General features: G+C 39.6%; 1 long non-coding RNA gene across 1 annotated transcript; it reads right to left on the bottom strand.

Moving 5' to 3' along the window:
* On the bottom strand, positions 8,926 to 15,400 carry LOC106509106. Its single transcript, XR_002346921.1, has 3 exons — positions 15,258 to 15,400; positions 11,567 to 11,707; positions 8,926 to 9,833 (listed from the first exon to the last, which is right to left on the bottom strand). It is a non-coding gene; the product is annotated as an uncharacterized LOC106509106 (long non-coding RNA).

Raw genomic sequence — 17,795 nt, forward strand, 5'->3', positions numbered from 1 at the left:
CCTCCAGAAGCAGACAGTTTCTGTAAGTTATCAGGTTCCCTTCCAACCCTTAATGGGTGGCAAATGTGACATTAAGTGTAGATAGTTTCCTTTTAATACCTTTGGATAAACATTTATAGTTGGGTCAAAGGCCTTATCATTGAACCTAAAATTTATTGTTTCCTTCTTCTTTACTTTTATCCTTTTGTGTTCACCTCGTCTGCTCTCTTAACTTCTTCCTTTCCTGTGAAACTCTCTGAACTAAATTTCCCTTCCTCGAAGAATTGCAGTGACCACCAAACTTTCTAAATGTTAATGTTGATATGCAAACTCACTAAAAATATACCTATTTTTAACTTTGACACATCTACATTCTTTAATGGGATTCTAGGTCCCTACCAATTAGCTGCTGTTATTGATATTTTTCAGAAACTTAAAAGGATCCAACTATATCAGAGAACGAGGAAACATGTGACTATTTATGCAAACTGGTCCAATTATTTTCCTGAAAAACTATGCAGAATCATTGCATGCTTTTTTTTAACTCTCCCGGATATTTTCATCCTTCACAATTAGACCAACTAAGATCAAATTGTTATTAGTACCTATTTCCATTAAACAGAACCTCAACAGCTTTTTTTTTTTTTTAAGGCCACAACTGTGGCACATGAAAGTTCCCAGGCTAGGGCTTGAAACAGAGCTGCAGCTGCCGGCCTACGCCATAGCCAAGGCAACACCAGATTCTTAACCCACTGAGCAAGACCAGGGATCAAACCCGCATCCTCACAGATACCATGTCAGGTTCTTATCTCACAGAGTCACAACAGGAACTCCTCAGTGGCTTTTCTTGAATCTATTCTTCTTGACCAATGAAACAGCCTACTTGCCCTTACTGTACCAGGGCAAGTATTCATTATGAATGGGGAGTTTTATTGGTTGGTGATGGAAAGAAAAATAACCCCTAGAGGTTTAAATCTAGAGAAATGAAGAAAAATTAAAAGTAGATCAAGATCTTCCTCTCATATCCTATGCTCTACCCATAAGGTCCATGAAAACAGTTTTTTAAACCATGTGATATTAGAAAATTCAGCGATAAGATGGTGAACTGAATTAATATGATTATATATCCAATATGATCAGGCGGTGGTGTCTCCTTATTTACCTTTCAGAATAGTCAAAAATGAGCTTCTTTTTTCTGCTTGTTATTCAAAGAGAGTTGCCCAGACAGAATCTGGCCCAGAGTAATGAAATGAACTTAATTTAGCTACCGTGGCTGTGTGATTCTGATTCTGACATTTAACTTCTTTCCAACTATATTTCCTCATCTATTAAACAAGGATCATATTTACTGGTGTCTCACAAAGTTGTGATTAAAAATTATATAACATAGAAAGGCATTTATAATGTAAACTATTCTGAAATAGAAGTGTTCGAGCAGGTAAAAAGGTCACTGCTTTGCAAAATATATTGAAAGCAAAGAGTCCTCTGCATAAAGTAGTCCTGAGAGTGAAACCATGATTTTAGCCCAGAAATGTTCAGCTACAACTTCTGCAGGATTTCCGAAAGCGGAAGGGCAATTAGCATGCTGGGATCATTGGCAGGTACATCTAGCTCAGGCCAACAGCTTACCTCTTCACTTCTATTTTAGCTCCTGGCTCAGAGCAGGCAGCAGTTTCCCTGTTGATGCCTATAGGCTATATTGCTCACAGCTAACCTCAGCTACTTGCTAATGCAGAGGAAGCATCACCATATGGGAAGCATTTTTTACAGACTAGGTCAAAAAGTTGAATGGATTAAGTAATAAATGTCAGAAAAAAATTTGTAAAGAAGTTCTATGCACAGGGCCTTTTAAGACATTTATAAAGATGTCCCAATGTTTCAAATATTTCCTCTGTTTTTTATTTGTTATTACTATAGTTCGGTATTTGATAAGCACTAATCTAACTAAGAAAAATAAATAATTTTTTTTCCTGGTAAATGAAGCATAGAGAAGCCACATGACAGGCTTCATGTCTTTTTTTTTTTTTTTTTTTTTTTTTTTTTGTCTTTTTAGGGCCACGCACACGGCACATGGAAGCTCCCAGCCTAGGGGTCGAATCGGAGGTGTTGCTACAGGACTTCACCACAGCCACAGAAACATGGGATCCAAGCCACATCTGTGACCTACACCACAGCTCATGGCAACATGTGATCCTTAACCCACCAAGCAAGGCCAAGGATCAAACCTGCATCCTCATGGATACTAGCTGGGTTCCTTACCACTGAGCTACAATGGGAATTCCACTTCATGTCTTTTAATCTCAAGATAATGCCAGAATCGGAAAACCAGAAGGAGTGTCAGGTAGATGTTTAGGTGGCAGACACTTAGCAGGTTTTCTATTTTGTCTTAAAACTTTTTTGTAAAGATGGATATTCTATTCTTACTCAAGTGGTCTAATGTTTGAGCTCTCTTAGATCAACAGAGTGCTTCTCTTTGCCTGAGTTCCTTTGCTTCAGGTTCAGCAAATATCCCATCTCCAATGAGGAGATGGAAAAAAACCTTTCAATATTATCCCCTTGACTATGCAGTGCTGGTTGCTTGTGGGGACTGATTAAATGTGCGATGCTGCTATATATTTGCATAGAAACATGCAAAATCTGCACAGTACCTTCACAAGAATGAATGGAGAAAGATGCCTCTTCAGGGTGGGTGTGCATTCTGGCAAGCAGAAGATGACTTGGTTTGAGAAAAAGTTCTCATCTTCCTGATGAATTCAGTCTGAGCCAAAGCAACTTGGTGAGCCTCCACTGACCTTTTTGGCTGCAACCCTTTGTGCAGTGCACAAATCTAACAACTGTATGGAATAATTCCTCAGTACTCGAGGATAATCAAATCATTGTCCAGCCCCGCTTTCTATCAATAACAGTGTCCCTCATCTGTTTGAATTTACAAAGCTCTTTTGACATTATCTCATTTAATTCCTTCAAGAATCCCTTAAGGAGATATTTCTACTTCATAGACAGGGAAACATAGATAAAGAAGATGAGATAGGTTGAAGTACTTGACTAACAGGTGACAAGGCCAGGCATTAAAGACCAAGCCTTCCGTTTCACATCAAGTCCATGCTCTACATCATCAAAGCTGCTCCTGCTTTATTTTCCCAGTTTAAACATACCAGATTTGGGTGCCATTTTTTATCCATCTATTTCCCCTCATTTACAATTATCTTTGTAGAACCCTCCATTCCTTGTCTTTTCAAAACCTGAGAGCTTCAAAATCCAGACACCATCACATATATCAGCTAATGAGTCAACAGCCTCTACGAAACCTACCCACCCACCCACGGTGAGGGGATCCAAAGAACCAAAAACGCAGCCCCTGAGCTTGAGTGTCGCATTGTTTTCAAGCTGATAGGAGCGTCATTGTTACTAAAGCTTGTCTGTGTTTGTTTCTGTGGAGAATGTGAGCTACTATTTAACACTATGATTTGATTTGACGTCATTCATCAGAATGTTATCCCTCAAGGCTTTGCTCATTTTGTACCTGTAGCATTTCATTGTAGATTCGAAATGCCCACTTCAACGTAATCCTTCATTGCATTCATTTTTAATTCCTTTTCTGACATTTGATGAACAACTTTCTTCTCATCCTATCTGATTTAGAGGCATCTACAAATTTAGCCAACTTGGGTTCCATACTTGATTTCAAGTCACATAGGACATATTTCTTATACCTTCTACTGTTGACAGAACCCCTCAGTAAAGCACTAAGTTTGTCAGGCTATGTCTCTATGACAGCAAATTTTTCTGTAAAGGGCCAGAGAGTAAATGATTTAGGTCTTGCAGGCCATGTGGTCTCTGTCACAAGGATTCAACTCTGCCATCATAGCACAAAAGTAGCCACTGACAATATATAAGCAAAGAGGCATGCTACGTCCCAGTACAGCTTGATTTATGGACACTAGGTCTGAATTTCATATAATTTCCGCATCACAAAATACCTTCCTTTTGATTTTTTTCTGAAAATTTAAACATGTAAGAACTATTCTTAGCTCACATACTGTACAAAAGCAGGCTCAGACTTGTTGAGGTTTGCTAGCCCTGATATAGATATCTATACTTATATTAACATATTGTGAGCTAGCTATATATCTGATAAGGGGTTAAGATCCAATATATATTAAAAAAAAAACTCATACAATTTATAGCAAAAACAATCCATTTAAAAAATGGGCAGAGAGGAGTTCCTGTCATGGTGCAGTGGTTAACGAATCTGACTAGGGACCATGAAGTTGCGGGTTTGATCCCTGGCCTTGCTCAGTGGGTTAACGATCCGGCGTTGCCGTGAGCTGTGGTGTAGGTTGTAGATGCGGCTCGGATCCCGCGTTTCTGTGGCTCTGGCATAGGCGGGCGGCTACAGCTCCGATTCGACCCCTAGCCTGGGAACCTCCATATGCCGCGGGAGCGGCCCAAGAAAAAAGGCAAAAAGCCAAAAAAAAAAAAAAAAAAAAAAAATGGGCAGAGAAACCAAACAGACATTTTTTAAAAACAGATAGCCAACAGGCACACAAAAAGGTGCACAACATAGCTAATCATCAGAGAAATGCAAACCAAAACCACATCAAGGTATCACCTTTACACCAGTAGAATGGCTATCGTCAAAAGAACAAGTGGTAGGAGTTTCCATCATGGCTCAGTGGTTAACAAATCCATCTAAGAACCATGAGGTTGCAGGTTCGATCCCTGGCCTTGCTCAGTGGGTTAAAGATCTGGTGTTGCCGTGAGCTGTGGTGTGGGTCGCAGACGTGGCTTGGATCCCACATTGCCGTGGCTGTGGTGAAGGGCTGTAGCAACCCTTCTGATTAGACCCCTATCCTGGGAACCTCCATATGCTGAGAGAGTGGCCCTAGGAAAGTCAGAAAGACAAAAAAAAAAAAAAAAACAGTGATAGTAAGTGTTGTCAAGGATGTGGAGAAAAGGGAACCCTTGTGCACTGTTGATGGGAATGTAAATTGGTGTGGCCACTGTGGAAAACAATATGGAGGTTCCTCAAAAAACTTAAAAATTAGGGAGCTCCCATTGTGGCTCAGTGGTTAACAAATCCAACTAAGAACCATGAGGTTGCAGGTTCGATCCCTGGCCTTGATCAGTGGGTTAAGGATCCAGTGTTGCTGTGAGCTGTGGTGTAAGCCAGCAGTTGTACCTCCAATTTGACCCCTAGCCTGGGAACGTCCACATGCCACATGTGTGGCCCTAGAAAAAAGGAAGGAAGGAAGGAAGGAAGGAAGAAACTACCATATGAACTAGCAATTCAACTTCTGGGTATTTATCTGATGGTAGTGAAATCACCATGTCTAACAGATATCCGCACCCCTATGGTCACCACAGCATTATTTACAACAGCCAAGACATGGAAAAAAATAAGTGTCTATTGAAAAATTAGGGAGTTCCCGTTGTGACTCAGTGGTAAGGAACCCAACTTGTATCCATGAGAATATGGGTTCAGTCCCTGGCCTTGCTCAGTGGGTTAAGGATCCAATATTGCTGTGAGCTGTTGTGTAGGTCACAGACATGGCTTGGATTCTGCGTTGCTGTGGCTATGGCATATGCTGGCAGCTGCAGCTCCAATTTGACCCCTAGCCTGGGAGCCTCCATATGCCACAAGTGCAGCATTAAAAAGAAAAAGAGAAAAATGAATGGATAAAGAAAATATGGTATATTTACACACACACACACAATAGAATATTACTTAGTCATGAAAAAGAAGGAAATTCTGTCATTTGCAACAACCTGGAGGGAACTTGAGGCCATTATGCTAAGTGAAACAATTTATACAGAAAAAGACAAATATTTTATGATCTCACTTACATATGGAATCTGAAAAAGCCAACTCATAGAAACAGAGAATAGATTGGTGGTTGCCAGAGGCTGGAGATGGGGTGGGGGTTGGGGGAAATGGGTGAAGGTGGTCAAAAGATACAAACTTTCAGATAAAAGGTAAATAAATTCTGAGATGTAAATTACAGCATGGTGACTAAAGTTAAAAATATAGAATCATATTTGAAAAGTGCTAAGAGAATAGATCTTAAAAGTTCTCATCACAACAAAAAAAATGTGTAACCATGTGAGGATGTTAACTAAACTTATTATGGAGATCATTTTGTGATATGTACATACATCAAATCATCATGTCATATACCTAAAACTAATACAGTGTTATATGCCAATCATACTTGGCTATACCCTTGGCATGTGAAAGTTCCCAAGCTAGGGGTTGAACTGGAGCTTCAGCTGCCAGCCTACACCACAGACACAGCCACAGCCATACCGGATCTGAGCCACATCTACAACCTACACCACAGCTTGCAGCAAAGCTGGATCCTTAACCCACTGAGCAAGGCCAGGGATCAAACCTGCATCCTCCCATAGACAACACTGTGTCCTTAACCCACTGAGCCACAATGGGAACTCTGCCATATTTCAATAAAACTGGGAAAAGAAAAAAAGAAAAAATCAACTATCTTCCTCGTATACTCTATTAATTTTACACACAGGTATGTGTTCTAGATGATATATTCTGATGAAAATCCATTAAAATATAACTAAATAACAATATTTTATAAATTTTAGATGCCCATGGTAATTGAGCCTACTCTAAACAGTATTATTTCTACACTGATAAATATTACATATATAGTCATCTCTTATTAAAGAAGAATTTGCTAAGTGCTTGCTGTGAACTCAGGTGAAAAACACATGAAAAAGAAAGACGCGTTCACTACCCTTAAGGAGTTAACACTTTGGTGGAAGAAACTTATTAAATTGGTTAAGCTTGAATGGTTTAGATGCATTTAAATCCAAATGTTAGTATTTCTTTTCATTCCTTTTAATTAAAAGTTCTGCTCATCTATTTTTTAAAAAATAAAAATTAAAAAAAAAATTAAGCAAACAAACTAAGACATTTTCTTTGCTCTGTACTAAAGCAGGCTAGGATTTGGCAAGGTTTGCTAGCCCTGATGCAAAAATCAATACTGACATTAACACACTGTGAGCTGGGGACAACTATAACTTTCAGGATCCCCATCTGTTTCTGGGGTAGTAAAGTCACTAAAATCAAATTGCTAAAGCCCACAGGTAGAAACCAATACAAATACATTTAATGAATAAATTTAAGATACAAGCTAGAAACCCTGCTCCGTTCGAGTTTCATTACAGACAGCTCTCATTTGGAGGTGCAGTGGAATAACAATCTGGCATTATCACTTCTATGGCTCTAGTCGCAGCTGTGGCATGGGTTTGATCCCTGACCCTGGAACTTCTACATGCTGTGGGTGCAGCCAAAGGGAAACAAACAAACAAACAAACAAACAAACAAAAAAACAGATAGCTCTAGCTAAGTATATTCTTCAAATGGGGTTTCAGATTTTTAGCTTTCCCTTCTCCTTCAAACTTTGGCTTCTTTAAGTGTTCACAGAAAGAAACACGTGAAAAGATGTTTGACTCCACATTACTAGTAAGTAGCTCCAGGCAGTGAGCACTGGCACCTCCCCATGTTGCCCTTGGCTTGGCAGTCTGAGTGGCCACGTCGCTTCTCCTTCCTGTCTTGGGTGATTTTAATTCAGCCCCACAGTCCAGGTTCGTGGTACCTGGCTTCTAGTTTGGTTACAGGCTTTTGTGAGTTAAATAAATGTTTCAGATTTAGGACAGTAGGCTCTGGACAAATCTTTTTCAAGAGGCATTTCAAGGTGGAAAATGAACTGAGGAGAAGGATAAAGAAATGGAGAAATTACCTGTGGCAGAAAATTTAGAGTGGCTTCCCAGGATCCTGGCCTCATTAGGACTTTGGACCTGAAAATACTACATGCTAGAAAATGTATCCTGTGGACATAGCTATTTTGGGCTTTGGCTTTGACATCGGGATCATAAAGTGTCACCTAAACCTTCCTTTTTTGAAGCCCATTTCTAGGAATATAGACTAGCAGAATAATCCTCAATATAGAAAAAAGGTTTTCAAGCACAAAGATATTTATTATAACATAATTATGACAGAAAAAGAAAACCCTAAATAGGTAACCAAGGGGGGAAGACTAAATTAACTAAGCTGCATGTAGTTGATGAGTAGTGTATTTATAATATAAGGAGAAATGAAAAAAGTTGGATATGGAATTATATATGCAGTATGATATCCACTATTAAAAAAGACATTTGCATAGAAAACACAGGAAGAAAATGTTACAAACAAAATTACCTTGCTCTTCGTACTATTATGCACTTGACTGTACTCCTGCACATACACTAGTACAATCAGAAAAAAAAATAAGGAAATGCTAGTGAGATATTGCTTCAAGAAAGGAGCTGAATGTAAAATTGCACAGGAAAAATGAGTGCATTGTTAAAGAAACCAAAAAACCTACCTCTGCATCAAGAGCATCAAACTTAAATACCTACAGGATCCAAACAGACAGCATAAACAAATAACAGAAGCTGCACTGGGACAGTTTTCACACTGGCAAGCACCTTCTGAGGGTGACTGCCTCTTCTCAGCTCCTGACATTTAGGAATGCATTTCAACTTTTCAACAAAAATCCTAAGTTGGATTTAATGTGAACTCTCTTCATGTCAAAACTGAATTCAAATTATAAATATATTGCATGGCCCAAATAAAAAATGCCAGATACTTATTTGGCCCCAAAGCTGCCCATCTGCATCCTCTGCTCTACATTTGAATAAATACAAATGTGCACATATAAATAGACATTAGTAACAATACAACAAAAATAGACCTGAAAACACTACATGGTAGAAAATAACAAATCTATATCCTGTGGATTTAGCTATTTTTGGATTTGCTTCCATCTTTTCTAAGTTTTCTTTAATTTGCATGGATGCTTTTATAATGAAAACATTAAAGCATTAAACATTAATTTTTCACAAAAATAAAGAGGTTTTTTTTTTTTTTGGAATATTTCTCTAGAAATCTTAAATTTTTCATGGAGTTTCCATTGTGGCTCAGTGGTAATGTACCCGACTAGTATCCATGAGGATGCAGGTTCTATCCCAGCCCTGCTCAGTGGATTAAGGATCTAGGGTTGCTGTGAGCTGTGGTATAGCTCACAGACTTGGCTTGGATCCTGCGTTGCTGTGGCTGTGGTGTAGGCCAGCAGCTGCAGTTCGAATTCAACCCCAAGCCTGGGAACTTCCATATGCCACAGGTATGGACCTAAAAAGAAAAAAAAAAAATTAAGATTTCGTGTTTCTTAGAGCGATGTTATAGAAAGCACCATCAGAGTTAGATATAGGAATTAAAGACACCAGCATGAAAAATGACAACTATGTAAAGTGGACAGTAAAATCAGATGTCATTTCAACGCGACTGCCTAGTCCTCTCTCCTTTCCCCACCCCCTTGCCTTTGGCCTACCACGACCCAATCAGAGGAAGGAATGGTGTCTCTTGAGCCTTCTTAATCACAAAAGTGCAAGAGTTCCCACTGTGGGTTAATGATCTGGGTCCTGTCTGTGAAGGCACAGGTTCGATCTCCTCTGGCTCAGGGCAGTGGGTTAAGAATCTGGTGTTGCCCCAGCTGTGGCCTAGCACGACTCAGATTCAATCCCTGGCCCAAGGACTTCTATATGCTGCCAGTGAGGCTAAAAAAGGAAAAAAAAATTCAGGCCAGGAAGGGAGGGAACAGGAGAGCAATAACTAAACTTATGAGAACTTATAGTAATGCATGAAGAATTGATGGCTTGGAAAAAGTGGAAGATTTTACTTCTTACCCTGAATTGTTTCAATAATTCCACTTGGAAAGTTGAGCTGTTTCTCCAGACATTTTAAAAAAGGTAATGAAAAACCATCTGTAATTCGACTTAAGACAGAGCTGCAGATGTTGGAGAAAAAGTATAAAGGAAGTTAGATTTGCTCTTCTACAAATTCAAGTGCCATTAAGGGTCCTTTTCATTTCCTTTATATGTTCCACATAAGTTCAAAGGGATAGTTAAGTTTCACTTTGTGCTCAAAGGTGGCATGCCTGGTGCGTGGCAGGAGTCATTATTTTCGTTCATTCTTTTACTTTTCCTTGAGAATGCACCCTGTTTTCAGGTCTGCTCTAAGACCCCCTGGGAAGCTTCCTGCTGGGCAGAACAAGAAGGCCTTTGGGGAGGTGGGTTTTCGGGGAGTCTAGGGCCCTGCAGTGGGCAGCAGGTAGTGAGATGAAGTGCTTGGGGAAAGGTCTGCATGCTTTTGAACTTCTGCCAGGACTGCGAGATAGTCCCTGGAATTTCCTCTGAAAGGTTATTACGGTTTGTTGCAATGATGGTAAATGTTCTAATAACTCTGAAGAAAAGAGCCCAGATTTATAGCTTTTGCTGCTTTTTGTGGTGTGAATGCTACCACCACTTTAGTTGAATTCACTGAATGCAGAGCCAGGAAGAGAGGCACACTGTGGGCCCCTCCGGCTCACCAGTAGTTTGTCTCTTTGGCTCCATCATCATCAAGGCAAAGCATCTATGGTTTTCCCATAGGGATGCTTAGCCAGGAAGAAGTGCCTGCCATGAAGAAGACCAGCTCTCTCTTCTGCTGCTACTTTAACTTCCTTTGTTTAGACATGGTCCTACTCTGTGATCTTTTTTTAGCTGATCAGATGGCTTAACAATTTTATCTCAATACGAGTTACTGTTATTTCTCTCTTCCTGAATGTTATCTTTTGCATTTTATTGATTTTATTTCTGTGCCCTTGTTTATTTCAGAAGGGGAACACTGAATCTGGAATTGTCTCTTCTCTGAAAACGGCAGAGAGTTCAGGTCATGGTCAAGAATAAGCGGTTCTCTTATACTCACTTTGGCAGGGCGTGTATTGGAACAGAGATTAGAAGATATGGCAATTAGCACAGCTATTGCACAGGGATGTCACACAATTCGTGAAGTGTCCCATATTTTTTCTACAGACTATCTATATGGTGGTGCCATATGACTCAGACAGATGCTTAGGCTGGATATAGATTGTTTCTCAAAGTCTGAATTTGTCACCACTGCGGCCATCATAAGTCTTCCCAGAAATTGCTGAGATGACATGGGTGGAATATGTATGGGGCTGAAAGTCAGTCTAACTTCACCATTAGCTTCCTGTGTGACCTGCTACATGTCACTTAAGCCCCTCAGGAATTTTGTTTTTTCTAAATTGATCCTCAAGCAACAGAAGGCTGCTCATTTCTGACTCATGGGGAAAATAGAATGAATTGAAAATTCTCTCTCAGGTGATCCTGTCCCCTCCTCTCCAGCCACTCTATAGTGAAAAAACCTACAGGCCTTTAGGGGTGGGAAGTGATCACCTTGTGTTGTATTGTTTTGATTTGACTCCATCAGGAAATGCAAATCCCAAGCTCATCAGTATCTGCTAAATTTTGGGGGGTAGGGAGTAGGTGGTGCTGTGCCCAAAGCACACAGAAGTTCCCAGGTGAGTCATTGAACCCACACCACACCAGTGACCCAAGCCGCTGCAATGATGACACCAGATCCTTGACCCACTGAGCCATCAGGGAACTCCAGTATCTGCTCAGTTTTTATAGGAAGGGCACAGAAGGAAATCCATCTTACCTGTGATGCCTACATTACCTTGCTAACCTTGTATTTCATGCCCTTCCCGTAAATGTGCACGCCTGGGCCTTTGCTGTCTTCCTTGTGAACAGAACGACCTCCATCATCATTCTTGCCCAGGGTTTCTTTGTGTGAAACTCCATCATTTATTCCAAACCCCTGAGTATATATGAAATGAAATTTAAAAATTAAAAAGAAAAGAGGCCCTCTTAATCCATCTAAAACAGTTGTAAAGGTCAAAATAACAATACATTCATTTAACTTTTACTACGAAAGTAAAACATGTTTTTTGCAGAACATTAAGAAATACGGTTAGCAAACGACAAAAAATATAAGTAAAATAAAATAGGTTAAAAATCACCTATAATTCTAATAACCAGGTATAACTACCATAAATAACTAGCATATATCTTTCTAGGCATGTACGTATATTTTGTGCTCACAAAGTGAGTTTATACTGTTCATTCTGTTTTGTAACCCTCTCCTTTCTATCTGAATAAACAGATTTTTACTGTGTCACTTTTAGTGTGAGTTCTCCATTCTATTAATATACCTTACTTAACTGATCTCTTATAGTTGGCAATTAAGTTGTTTCTTTTTTGTTTTGTTTTTATTTAATTTTAAAATTTTTTATTGACATATTTGGTGTACAGTATTATATATATTACAGGTGTAGAGTATAGTGATTCACAATTTTTCAAGGCTATACTCCACTTAGTTATTATAAAATATTGGCTATATGCCTTGTGTTGCACAATATATCCTTATAGCTTATTCTATACCTAATAGTTTGTACTTTTTAATCCCCAATTCTTAGGCTGCCTCTCCCCCTTCCCTCTCCCCACTGGTAATCCCTAGGTTGTTCTCTATACCTGTGAATCTGCTTCTTTTTTGTTATATTCACTAGTTTGTTGTTGTTGTTGTTTTTCTTTTTATGGCTACACCTGAGGCATATGGAAGTTCCCAGTCTAGGGGTTGAATGGGAGCTGCAACTGCCAGCCTACACCATAGCCACAGCAACACCAGATCCAAACTGCATCTGTGACCTATGCCACAGCTTGCATAGGTCACAGATCCTTCACCCACTGAGTGAAGCCAGAAATCGAACCTGCATTCTCACGGACACTATGTTGGGTTCTTAACCCACTGAGCCACAGTGGGAACTCCTTGTTGTATCTTTCTAGATTTCACATATAAGTGACATCTTACAGTATTTGTCTTTCTCTGTCCAACCTATTCCACTTAGCATAATGCTCTCCAAGTCCATCTATGTTGCTGCAAATGGCAAAATTTCATTGTTGGATTGGAAGAATAAATAATGCTAAAATGACAGTACGACTCAAGGCAATCTACAAATTCAATGCAATCTCTATCAAAATACCAATGGCATTTTTCACGGAACTAAAACAAAAAAATTTTTAAATTTATAAGGAAATACAAAAGACCTTGAATAGTCAAAACAATCTTGATAAAGAAGAACACAGCTGGAGGAATCATGCTCCCTGACTTAAGACTATACTACAAAGCTACACTCATCAAAACAATATGGCACTGGCACAAAACAAAACACATAGATCAATGGAACAGGATAGACAGGCCATAAATAAACCCACACACAAAGGAGGCAAGAATATACCATGGGAAAAAATATAGTCTCTTCAATAAGTCATGCTGGAAGAACTGGAGAGTTACTTACAAAAGAATGAAATTAGAACATTCTCTAACACTATATTCAAAAATAAGCTTAAAATGGATTAGAGATCTAAATGTAATGCCAGATACTATAAAACTGCTAGAGGAGAAAAACACAGAACACTTTTGACATAAATTATAGCATATTTTTTAGATCCATCTCCTAAAGTAAAAAAAAATAAATAAATAAAAAGCAAAAATAAAAAAATAGGACCTGGGACCTAATTAAACATAAAAGCTCTTGCACAGCTAGGGAAACCAATGACAAAATGGAAAAAAATAAAGCCTATTGAACAGAAGATATTTACAAGTTATATGACAAATGAGGGGTTAATATTCAATATATATAAATGGCTCATACAACTCAACACCAAAAAAAATTTTTTTTTAAATTAAAAAATGGGCAGGAATTTCCATCATGGCTCAGTGGTTAACAAATCCAACCAGGAACCATGAGGTTGCAGGTTTGATCCCTGGCCTTGCTCAATGGGTTAACGATCCAGCACTGCCCTGAGCTGTGGTGTAGGTCACAGATGCGGCTCGGATCTGGCATTGCTGTGGCTCTGGCTTAGGCCGGTGGCTACAGCTCTGATTAGACCCCTATCCTAGGAACCTCCACATGCCGCAGGCGCAGCCCTAGAAAAGACAGAAAGAAAAAAAAAAAAAATAGGCAGAAGAACTGAGTAGATATTTTTCCAAAGAGGAAATGCAAATGACCAACAGACACATAAAAAGATGCTCAACATTGTTAATCATCAGGGAAATGCAAATTAAAACCATAATTAGATATCATCTTATATCTGTCAGAATGGTTATCATCAAAAAGAACACAAATCGCAAATGTTGGTGGAGAAAATGGAACCCGTGTACACTGTTGGGGGGAATGTAAACTGGTGCAGCCACTATGGAAAATAGTATAGAAGTTTCTCAAAAACCTAAAAATAGAACTACCATATGACCCAGCAATTTCACTCCTAGGTATATAACCAAAAAACCCCAAAACACTAATTTGAAAAGATACATGCACCCCAATGTTCATAGCAGCATTATTTACAATTGCCAAGATATGGGAGAAACCTAAGGGTCCATCAATAGATTAGTGGATAAAGAAGATGTGGTGTGTGTACACACACAATAGAATACTACTTAGCCATACCAAAAAAAGAAAAAAGAAAAAAAAGTTGCTTCTTATATTTTTAATCTTTGTAATGCTTTTTTTTTTTTTTTTTTTTTTTTTTTTTTTTTTTTTTGCTTTTCAGGGCCGCACTTATGTCCTAAGGAAGTTCCCAGGCTAGAGGTCAAGTCCAAGCTACAGCTGCCGGCCTGCCAGCCACAGCCACAGCAATGCCAGATCCCAGCTGTGGCTGCGACCTACACCACAGCTCACAGCAATGCTGGATCTAAGAAGCGAGGCCAGGGATGGAACTCCCCCTACCCCAACCCCCACCCCATATCCTCATGGATTCCAGTTGGGTTGGTAAACTGCTGAGCCACAATAGGAACTCCCATTTTTATATATTTGTATAAATACTCTTGGCTAAATTTCTGAAAGTGTAACTGCTTGATCAGAGAGTCCCAGTATTTTTTTAGATTTCTTGTTGGCTTGCCAAAGTGAAGCTATTGATTAGAGCATTGGGGAAGTGCCATGGGCTGTATCTGAAAGTTTAACTTAAGTGACAAAAATGCTAATACAGAAAGTGTAAACAGTAAAATAATTCATACGTAAATTATACCTTAAGGGTGGAGACGTGACCTTAACTCAGAAATGAATTTCCTTGAAAGGTGGAAACACGCTAAAGTGGGAACCTGAAAGGTAGGGTATTGGGATCTGCTGCTAAGATTTTGGAAGTCTGAGCTCTGGGACTAAGCTTAGCTGCCTCCCAAGAGATAAATGATATTAGCTCTGCTGTTCAGATTGGGAATGTGTAAATGTATGAGTCAGCTTCCGCTGCACTTCTGCTATGTTTCAGAAATGTCCCCTCTGAATAGCTTAGAATAATGAATGTTTCTTACTCACGGTCTTGCAGGTCAGCAATAGCTGCTCCTCTTTAGGCAGAATACAGATTTTAGGATGCAGGTATGTCCTTCTTCCAGGACATATGCTGAACAACCATAAGCTACTAACACTTCATCTAATGGGTAATTCGCAAAGCCTCTGAAGCTGGTGCTTGGAACTGCCTTGTGGGCTTCTCTGTCCACATCCCATTGGTCAAAGCAAGTCATGTGGCCAAGCCTACTTTCCATGCAAAAGTAGACTCTACCCACTGGGAAGGGGGGCTGGGAGGGAAATATTTGCTGAACAATATCCAATCAATTACAGCAACTCTTGAAGGCATTGCACATTTAATGAAAGTGTTGCATGAGGGAGTTTCTCCTGAAAGTGCTTCAGAGCTGTGAAAGAAAAGGGTAGCCAATAAAACTCTGGAACAATCACAAAACGAGCAGCTTTCTATAGAATTCCCTGGGAGGAAATCCCTCACACAAGCTCCAGACCACCTCTAGGTGCAGGATGAGAAAAGGTAGGTGGAAAATGTTGCCCTCAGACACCATAGATCCTGATTTTGAGGGGGTTGCAGCTTGTATATATGACTTGGGGAGGGGGGCTTTGTTAAGAAAAGAAATATATAATTACAAATATAAAATTAATTCTAAAGTTTTTATTTAAAATTAGAAAACAAACCGCAAATGACACATTTTTCAAAGAAAATGGTAATTACCAAAAATATTCCCCAATCCAGAAAAATGATATTTTAACTAACTACCTGACATACATCTAGAAGAGGTTTGCCTAGATCTTTTGGCTGCAATTATTTTGATAGTCTCTGACAAGAATTTTGTAAAATCACTTCTGTTGAGAGAACAGAGATTTAGTCATTTTTTTCTAGCATGAAAGCTACTGACTCTATTTCAAACATTTTTCCCTCTACAACCCTCACACTTCTGGCCTCAGGCATCCTGGGCCATGTTCATAGTATGATACCACCACTGACCCTGGACCATCAGGCTGGATGAGTTAACACACTGGTTAGGAAGAGCATTCCTGGAAACAACCCAAATGTCTACGTCCAACAAATGGATGGACAAAATGGAGTATTATTCAGACATGAAAAGGAATAACATACTGATTCGTGCTACAGTATGGATGAGCCCTGAAAACACTGTGCTAAGTGAAAAAAGCCAGACACAAAAGGCACACATACTGTATGATTCCATTTATATGAAATGTCCAGAACAAGCAAATTCAGAGACAGAAAGTAGATTAGGAAGGGATTTAGAGATTAGGAATTGGCTGGTCAGGGGGAGGGAGAGAATAGGTAGTGACTACTAATGTGGTTTCTTTGGGGGAGTGCTGAAAATGTTCTGGAATTAGATAGTTGTGATAGTTGTACAACCTTATGAAGATATTAAAATCACCGAATTGTATCCTTTTAAAGGGTCAGTGTGACGGTATATGAGTTACACCTCAATTTTAAAAACTTGAAAACAGCATTGCTGAAAGCCAGGCCCACATTCAAACAGCCAGAAATAACTGTATCCAGAGTGCTTGCAAACTGCATACAGCTATCACACTGAACCCAAAGGCAATGTATGTCTATAATTTAACATCCTTTTAAATGCCAGACCCCAGAACACCCTCAGCTGCCATGTGATATGAAGGGGTGGTGATGGAGGGAAGTCAGCATGGAAAGAGACATTGATTTTACTCTTGCAAATTTTACAAAACCATGTGACCAAGTGAACACATCATTAGAGCCCTAGACTATCCTTTCATGCCCAATCACCTAACCCACTACCCCACAGCAACTCCTGTGTAGGCCACACACATTTAAATTTTAGGAAGTGGCCAAGTGGACCTGAATCTTTTTATACAGCTTCTTGAAGAGAAAAAAAGCCAGGATTTCTTAACTAAGTTATTAAATCCTGTTTACCTTGTACCTGAATAAACCGAAACACTTCCCCTTTAATTAAAAAAAAAAAAAAAAAAAAAAAAAAGAGCTTTGAAAGGTTTCTTTACTTGCTCAGGCCTTTGCAATTTTTCCCCCTTCTCCATGAAACAGAGAACAGCCTCTGGAATCTCTCTCTCACCAGGGTCTGACCCTGCCCAGAGGATCAAAGCCCCAGTTTCATCTCACCACCAAGGCCTAACGAGAATTCCAGAGCCTTCCAAATCCTCTCTGCTCTGATGACTCAGCCCTTGGGCTGACCCTCACCCACGTGGACTCCCCTCTCCCCAGCTGTAGCCCTAAGCACGTCCTGCACCTGGAAGCTCCCGCACAAGCCTCTCCCCTGCTCAGCTGGATTGGACACAGGTGTCCATAAATTCTCCGGCTGCCTGGACCCAAACTGCTGCTCTGCCTAGAGGAGGAGCCCTGCCAGATGTAGGGGCCTGAAATTCACTCCTTTGGGGATTACACAATTTCAAACTCCAATAGGCAAATACGTGGAGATGTTTTTCTGTGTTTCTGACTTTGGCCCATTCCACAAAGACTTAAAAATATTCTTGTGGATGCAGACTTCTAACTTCCCACTCTGATATTCATAAGAAATCAGCTTT

The sequence above is a fragment of the Sus scrofa genome, chromosome 1 (assembly GCF_000003025.6).
Source record: "Sus scrofa isolate TJ Tabasco breed Duroc chromosome 1, Sscrofa11.1, whole genome shotgun sequence".
NCBI lineage: Eukaryota > Metazoa > Chordata > Mammalia > Artiodactyla > Suidae > Sus > Sus scrofa.